The sequence below is a fragment of the Sus scrofa genome, chromosome 2 (genome assembly GCF_000003025.6).
Source record: "Sus scrofa isolate TJ Tabasco breed Duroc chromosome 2, Sscrofa11.1, whole genome shotgun sequence".
Classification (NCBI taxonomy): domain Eukaryota; kingdom Metazoa; phylum Chordata; class Mammalia; order Artiodactyla; family Suidae; genus Sus; species Sus scrofa.
The window spans coordinates 49997444-50005893 of record NC_010444.4 but is presented as its reverse complement, the minus strand read 5'-3'; the positions used below and the strand labels follow the sequence as shown (position 1 = coordinate 50005893).

Sequence of the window (8450 nt, the reverse complement as noted above, 5' to 3'; positions counted from 1 at the left end):
TTTTTCCCTTGTGCACTTATCAAAGATTTTTACTTATTTGCTTTTACCACAGGTTATAAAAATCAAGAATTCTCAAATGAAGGCTGATAGAAAGGCCAAATTCATCCAAGTAACTCATGTGGAGAATTGGATAAAGTAGGGGCAAGTAATATGTTGAGAAAAACATATTCTACAATCATTGAACTAGGGGTTTAGAGAGTTCTTTCCATTATCTGTTCTGAAGCTATGAATATGCATGGTGAAGCCTTGGTAAAGTACATACAAAGTTGTCAAAATACCTAATAAATGCCTATCCATTATTGAAGATTCAACAAATGTTAGTTTCTAGACACTTTTTTCCTATCAATGATCTGCAAAATGTCTAAATTTTCTTTCACAATTTACAAGTATAATCCTGCCTATGTATATAAATCATCACTTTCTCAGCACAGTGAGCAGCCTCAGTTACTCTCCTCCTCAACAAAATCCTCGTGGCTTTTTTACTTCAGTGTTTCTCACTGTGTAAATGAGTGGGTTTAACATGGGAGTGAAGATTGCAAAGAACACACTCATCAACTTGTCTGCAGGGTAAGTGGCCACAGAACATATAGGTGAATACACAAGGGACGGAGAAGATTACTGCTACTGTAAAGTGAGAGATAGAGAGGGTTTGCATCTAGCCACAGATAGAGAGGGTTTGCATCTTCCTTCAGAGCTCAGAGATTTCAGGGAGCTCAGGATGACCATGTAGGAGATGAGTAGCATGAAAGAAATGAGCAAGCACATGCTTCCCTACTGTTAGCAGCCACCAGCATTCTAAGCCTGTAGGTGTCACTGCAGACAAGTTCCAAGAGTGAGAAAAAAATCACACATGAAATGGTCAATGACATTGGGTCCACAGAAGGTCAAGTCTCCTGTGAAAAGAATATGCAGGGTAGAGTAAAGAAAATAGTTTAAAGTTTGTTTGGAAGCACAACAGACCCAGAATAGCCAAAGACATCCTGAAAAAGAAAAATGGAGCCAAAGGAATCAGGCTCCCGGACTTCAGACTATACTACAAAGCAACAGTTGTCAAAACTGCATAGTACTGGCACAAAGACAGACATATAGATCAGTGGAACAGGATAGAAAGCCCAGAATTCAACCCACACACCTACAGCCAACTAATCTATGACAAAGGAGGCAAGACTATACAATGGAGAAAGGACAGCTTGTTCAATAAGTGGTGCTGGGAAAACTGGACAGCCACATGGAAAAGAATGAAATGAGAGCCCCCCCTAACACCATACACAAAAATAAACTCCAAATGGATTAAAGACCTAGATATAAGATCTGACACTATAAAATTCTTAGAGGAAAACATAGGCCAAACACTCTCTGACATAAACGACAGCAACATCTTCTCAGATCTGCCTCTTAGAGTAATGACAGTAAAAACAAAAATAAACAAAAGGTACCTAATCAAACTGAAAAGTTTCTGCAGAGCAAAGGAAACCCTAAACAAAACAAAAAGACAACCCACAGAATGGGAGAAAATCTTTGCAAGTGAATCAACTGACAAGGGATTTATCTCCAAAATTTATAAACAACTTCTAAAGCTCAATACCAAAAAAACAAACAACCCCATCAAAAAATGGGCAGAAGATCTAAACAGACAGTTCTCCAAAGAAGACATACAGATGGCCAAAAAACATATGAAAAGATGTTCAACATCACTCATTATTAGAGAAATGCAAATCAAAACCACTATGAGGTTCCACCTTACACCAGCCAAAATGGCCATCATCAAAAAGTCTACAAACAATAAGTGCTGGAGAGGGTGTGGAGAAAAAGGAACCCTAGTACCCTGTTCATGGGATTGTAAATTGGTGCAACCACTGTGGAAAGCATTGTGGAGATTCCTCAGGAAACTAAACATAGAACTACAATTTGATCCAGCAATCCCACTCCTGGGCATCTATCCAGAGAAAACCATGACTCACAAAGACACATGTACTCCAATGTTCATTGCAGCACTATTTACAATAGCCAAGACATGGAAATAACCTAAATGTCCATCAACAGAGGAGTGGATCAAGAAGATGTAGTACACAATGGAATATTACTCAGCCATTAAAAGGAACAAAACACCAGCATTTTTGGTAACATGGATGGACCTAGAAATTATCATGCTAAGTGAAGTCAGCCATACAATGAGACACCAGCATCAAATGCTTTCACTGACATGTGGAATCTGAAGAAAGGACATACTGAACTTCTTTGCAGAACGGATGCTGACTCACAGACATTGAAAAACTTATGGTCTCCAGAGGAGACAGTTTGGGTGGTAGGGGGATGTGCTTGGGTTGTGGGATGGATATCCTGTGAAATCAGATTGTCATGATCATTATACAACTACAGATGTGATAAAATAAAAAAAAATTTTTTTAAAACCTTCTTTAAAAAATGTTCTTCCTGCTGATCAAGTGAAGATTTTATCCAGAAGTTACCTCAGTATTGTATCCTCTTTGACTTTGTTTCCAATCCACTAAGTGACCTAAAGTGGAAGGAAATCAAATGGGCTGATTTAAGTGAAATTATAGAATATATCACCCATAATTGGAATGTAATCACAGAGCTTATTTACCCAGAAGTAGTCCATATGTTTTCAGTTACCATGTTTTGAACATGACCACCTTCCTCCAACCCTACAGGGGTAGAATTTGACCCAGAGGAAGATAAGCCAAATTTATAAGCAGGCTGACCTCACCTCCAACTTGTTTATGAATTTTTCTTAAGATTTTTAGAGTCTCCAGATTTCCAACCTAGTATAGCAGAGAAATACGTTGATCAGAAGTTTGTATTGCAGCTTTTAGAGCTCTTTGACAGTGAAGATCATTGAGAGAGATTTTCCTAAAACTACCCTTCACAGAATTGATGGAAAATTCTTAGGCTCAAGAGCTTACATCAGAAAACAGATAAATATTTCATAGATTTATTTATGAAACAGAGCATCACAATGTCATAGCAGAATAACTGGAAATATTAGGAGGTATAAATAATAGATTTGCCTTACCACTAAAAGAAGAGCACAAGATTTTCTTACTGAAGGTGTTACCATCTTTGTAAAGAGTGAAGTTTCAATCCTCAACTGGCTACGGTGTAGTACACTTTTTAGAAAAGGACAGAACCTTCACTGAACCAGTGGTAATGGCCCTTATCAAGTACTGGCCAAAGACACACAGATCAAAAGAAGTAATGTTCCTAAATGAGTTAGAAGAGATTCTGGATATCATCAAGCCATCCGTGTTTGTGAAGTTCATGGGGCCTCTATTCTGGCAGGTGGCCAAGTGTGTCTCCAGTCCACACTTCTGGGTGGCCGATTGAGTGCTCTATTACTGGAATAATGAGTGCATAGTAAGTCTGACCAGCGACAATGCAGCCAAGATCCTTGCCCATCATGTTTCCATCCTTGTACCGCAACTCAAAGACACACTGGTACAAGAGGATACATGGCTTGATATACATCTTACTGAAACTCTTCATGGAGATGAACCAGAAACTGTTTGACTTCTGCACCCAGCGGTTTAAGGCAGAGAACTTGAAAGAGAAGCTGAAAATGAATGAATGAGAAGTGTGGTTTAAACTAGAAAACCTAGCCACGGCAAACCCCTGGATAGTAAAAGAGAGAGTAACATGAAAACAGCTAGGGTGTGACTTGAATGTTGTTATAGAATAGGAATGTAGCTTCATCATGGCAGGGGCAGTTTCACTAACATTGCATATTGAAATAGCTGCAGTAAAAATATTTTTCAACATTTGTACAAGTACTTATTTTGCCCAACAAAGTTTGTACCACAGAATTGACTTTTTTTTTCTTATTTGCTTTTTAAATAAGATATGAACCTTATGAATATACTGCGGTAAAAGGAAAACAGGACACCACCTCTATTTGGGGCTATGATTGTCATTTGCTTTCTCTCTTGAATGTCATAGATGATGTAGCTCAAACCACATTTTCCTTTCTTCAATATAAAATTAATTCTAAAGGAAAAACAATTAGATTTGAACTAGATTAAGTATGGAGTTGATGTCCTCTTTCCTAAAATGAGGTTTCTACTGACTGAGCCATTTGTTGTTAGAATTGACTGATGGAACTAGAGAATCTCATACTGAGTGAAATGAGCCAGAAAGACAAAGACAAATACCATATGATATCACTTATAACTGGAATCTAATATCCAGCACAAATGAACATATCCTCAGAAAAGAAAATCATGGACTTGGAGAAGAGACTTGTGGCTGCCTGATGGGAGGGGGAGGGAGTGGGAGGGATCAGGAGCTTGGGCTTATCAGACACAACTTAGAATAGATTTACAAGGAGATCCTGCTGAGTAGCATTGAGAACTTTGTCTAGATACTCATGTTGCAACAGAAGAAAGGGTGGGGGAAAAAATGTAATTGTAATGTATACATGTAAGGATAACCTGACCCCCTTGCTGTACAGTGGGAAAATAAAAAAATTATTAAAAAAAAAAGAATTGACTGACTTCTACCAAGTTTGAAACTAACGCCTAGTGTGCCCTGGTGTGCCCTGGTGGGTGGGCACAGGCGACAGGTCTCTGGAACTGTGGCTGGGAGGCAAGCTCCATGTAGTGCTGACTCAGATCACTCACAGGTGGCTGGGGTCTGAGAGTTGTGTTGTGAACTTCTGGTGGTGTCCCCACTGTTCCCAGTGATGGGGACTGTCCTGGAAGACCTTCCTTCTGGTGCCATGTGCAAGTCTGACCATCACTGAAAGCCATGTGCATGAATCTGCCTCACCAAGCATTCTCAGGCTATCCTCAACACCCCTGAAAAGATATTCTGAGGAGTACTGCTCAGCTACCCCTAAAATCCTAATAGTTTCAGTAAATTCAGCCAGATTATAAGCAATCTGTGTATTTTCTTTGGTGAGAGTTATGCATAAATTGTTGTTATCTCAGTTGCTATGTGGGTTTTTAATCTCTAAGATGTCTAATTAAAAGTGGTAAGTGCATATTTAAAAAAAAGAATATTGCTGTAGATTTGTCTATGGGCAATGTAGCTATGGTTTCAGATACTTAAAAATACAGGGACAAAGAACAAAATAAAACTGAGATGTGGGAGCATCAGGTAGACAGGGCTTTGACCTCCCTGCAGAGCTCTGAGTCCTCAAGGGGCATGGGATGACCACAAGGGATACCATCAACATGACAAAAGTGATCACAGGGATTACTCCACCATTGCAGCAACCAAGAGACCAACAAGGAAAGGGTCATCGCAGACAAATTATATCGGGGGAAAATGTCACACATGAAGTGACCTATCATGTTTGGACCACAGAATGGAAACAAGAAAGTGACTAGGATCTGTGCAATGGAGTGGAGAAAACCTACTGCCCAAGATACCAGAGAGCAGGAGGCAGTATATGCAGAGGTTCCTCATGATCACATAGTACAAATGTCAACAAATGGCCATGTAGAGGTCATAGGCCATGGTCACAAGGAGGACGATCTCTGAAGCCCTCAAGAAATTTTCAACAAACAGCTGTGTCACATAGCCATTGAAGGAGAAATGTTTTGAATAATAGAACTAATCAGCTAACATTTTTTTTTATTTGGAAGAGGACTAGCTGGCATCTATCAAAGACAAAAATTCCAGGAAGTCCAAAGTCTGGGTGCAGATTATAGTAACCCCAGTAAGCCGGTTGCCAACAACAGTGACAATATAAATAATAAGTAACCCTGAAAGTAGAGTTTTCTGCATATGAGGGTCCTAAGTCCTATTAGAATCAATTCAGGGGTTCCTGTTTTGGTGCAGTGGAAACAAATCTGACTAGTAACCAATTGAGGTTGCGGGTTCAATCCCTGGCCCTGCTCAGTGGGTTAAGGATCTGATATAGGCCTGTGGCTACAGCTCAAATTCAATCTCCATATGTCTTGGGTGTGGCCCTCAAAAACAAAACACACAAAAAGAATCAGTTCAGTTACATTCATCCTGTCTTCTTTCATTTCAATGCTTATGATGAATTCAGAAGTGGGGAGTTAACCTGTAAAGACAACATTTTCAATATCAAGGTGAAGTGATGTATGTATTTAGGGTTTTTAGACAAGACCAAAGCATTTTAATCATAGAAACTATTTTCTTCCATGGTGTGCAAGAGGAGAATAAACATGTGACTTTTTTCTATTTTATAAAAAGAGTGAATTTTGAAACTGTCTGGTTTTGCTACTTACAAGGATGCTCAAATCCTTCTTCACCACCTTCTGACAGTTAGTCCCTGGGCCTTTGTGGAGGACAACCAGGCACGGGAACTCACCATGTAATAAACCTGGCTGATACTCAGACAATAAGAAATGTTGAAAAATCTTCCATAAATATTTTTAAAAATGTAAAACTATTGGTTCTGCTTCTACACACTGTTGATACACAGAAGAATTCTCCCCCTCTTCCGTCTAAAAACCAGTTCAATACATCTAAGAGACATAGGTCTCTCTATAGCTTCTTCACTTCTTTATAGCCAGCATTTGTTTCAGTGTGACTCATATGGACGTTCAGTAAAATTAAGTGAATAAATCAATTTGGAGACTCATTTTGCCTGCATTTTCTTTTTTTCCTGTTATCTTCAAAAAATTTTTATAATGATTTTTTTCAATTTTTTTGGTTTACAGTGTTCTGTTAATTTTCCACTGTATGACAAAGTGACCCAGTCTCTCTCTCTCTCTCTCACACACACACACGCACACACACACACATATATATACATCATTTTTCTCATGTTATCCTCCATCATGTTCCATCACAAGTGACTAGATATAGTTCCCTGTGCTGTAGTGCAGGACCTCATTGTTTACCCACTCCATATGCAATAGTTTGCATCTATTAACACCAGACTCCCAGTCCATCCCACTCCTTCCCCCTCCCCCTTGGCAACCACAAGTCTGTTTTCCAAGTCCATGAGTTTGTTTTCTGTGGAAAGGTTCATTTGTGCTGTATAGTAGATTCCAGATATAAGTGATATCATATGGTATTTGGCTTTCTCTTTCTGACTCATTTAACTTAGTATGAGAGCCTCTATTTCTATCCATGTTGCTGCAATGGCAATATTGTTCTTCTTATGGCTGAGTAGTACATCGTTGTGTATATATATGACATCTTCTTAATCCATTCATCTGTTGATGGACATTTAGGTTGCTTCCATATCTCAGCTATTGTGAATAGTGCTGCAATAAACATATGGGTGCATGTATCTTTTTCATGGAAAGTTTTTTTTTCCTGGATTTATGACCAAGAGATGAATTGCTGGGTCATATGATAGTTCTATATTTAGTTTTCTGAGGTACTTCCATACTATTTTCCATAGTGGTTGTAGCAATTGACATTCCCGAATACAGGATAGTAGGGTTCCCTTTTCTCCATACCCTCTCCAGCATTTGTGATTTGTTGACTTATTAATGATGGCCATTCTGACAAGTGCGAGGTGGCACCTCATAGTAGCTTAATGTGAATTTCTCTAATAATTAGTGATGTTGAGCATTTCTTCCTGTGCCTGTTGGCCATCTGTACATCATCTTTGGAGAAATGTCTATTCAGTTCTTTTGCCCATTTTTCAATTGGGTTGTGGATTTTTTGCTGTTGAGTTGTATTTGTATAACTTGTTTGTATATTTAGAGATTAAGCTCTTGTCAGTTTCATCATTTGAAACTATTTTTCCCATTCCATAGGTTGTCTTTTTGGGTTTTTTAGGGTTTCCTTTGCTGCGCAAAGCTTGCCAGTTTGATTAGGTCCCCTTGGTTTATTTTTGGTTTTATTTCTGGGGGACATACCTAAGAAAACATTTGTATATTTGATGTCAGAGAATGTTTTGCCTATGTTCTCTTCTAGGAATTTAATGAAGTCTTATCTTACATTTAGGTCTTTAAGCCACATTTACTCTCTTACTTATGAAAATTGAATAAGTGGTTGGAATGACAATTAGACATACTCCTTTCACCCAGTGAGATCTCTCACTCTTTCCATAAGACACTGAGCAGCTGTCTTTGCAGATCTGCTTCAACCAACAACCTTACTTTCTGGCCATGTGTACTAGCTGAATATTAGAGGGAAGGTTGGGGGCGGGGGGAAGAAAAATTGCCATAGTGCCTATTGTCCTGTTTCACTGTTGTGGTTGTTCAATGTCTGGGTGCCATTAACTGAGGCTGCACTTTTTGGATGTACCTTCTGAATTCCTGAGATCCCTCTCTCCCCTACCTTACCTGGCTATTTTGTGGTAATGGCTTCCTCTGTTACCAGGGGTGCTGTAGTAGCCCTTATTTATTTCCTTCCACTTTATTCATACCTTGATATGCAAACATATGAAACATTTTAATCTCCCATTTTCAGTATGCTCTTTCTTGTCAGGTTTCCAACATATGCAGAAAATTTGTATTTTTTTCCTTTGTAAAGAAATAAGTAAAATAAAATAAATGAGA

The 8450-nt window shown here is 38.7% G+C and overlaps 1 pseudogene; it reads left to right on the top strand.

Annotated features, from left to right (window-relative positions):
- LOC100511117 lies at positions 2418 to 3658 on the top strand (annotated as a pseudogene).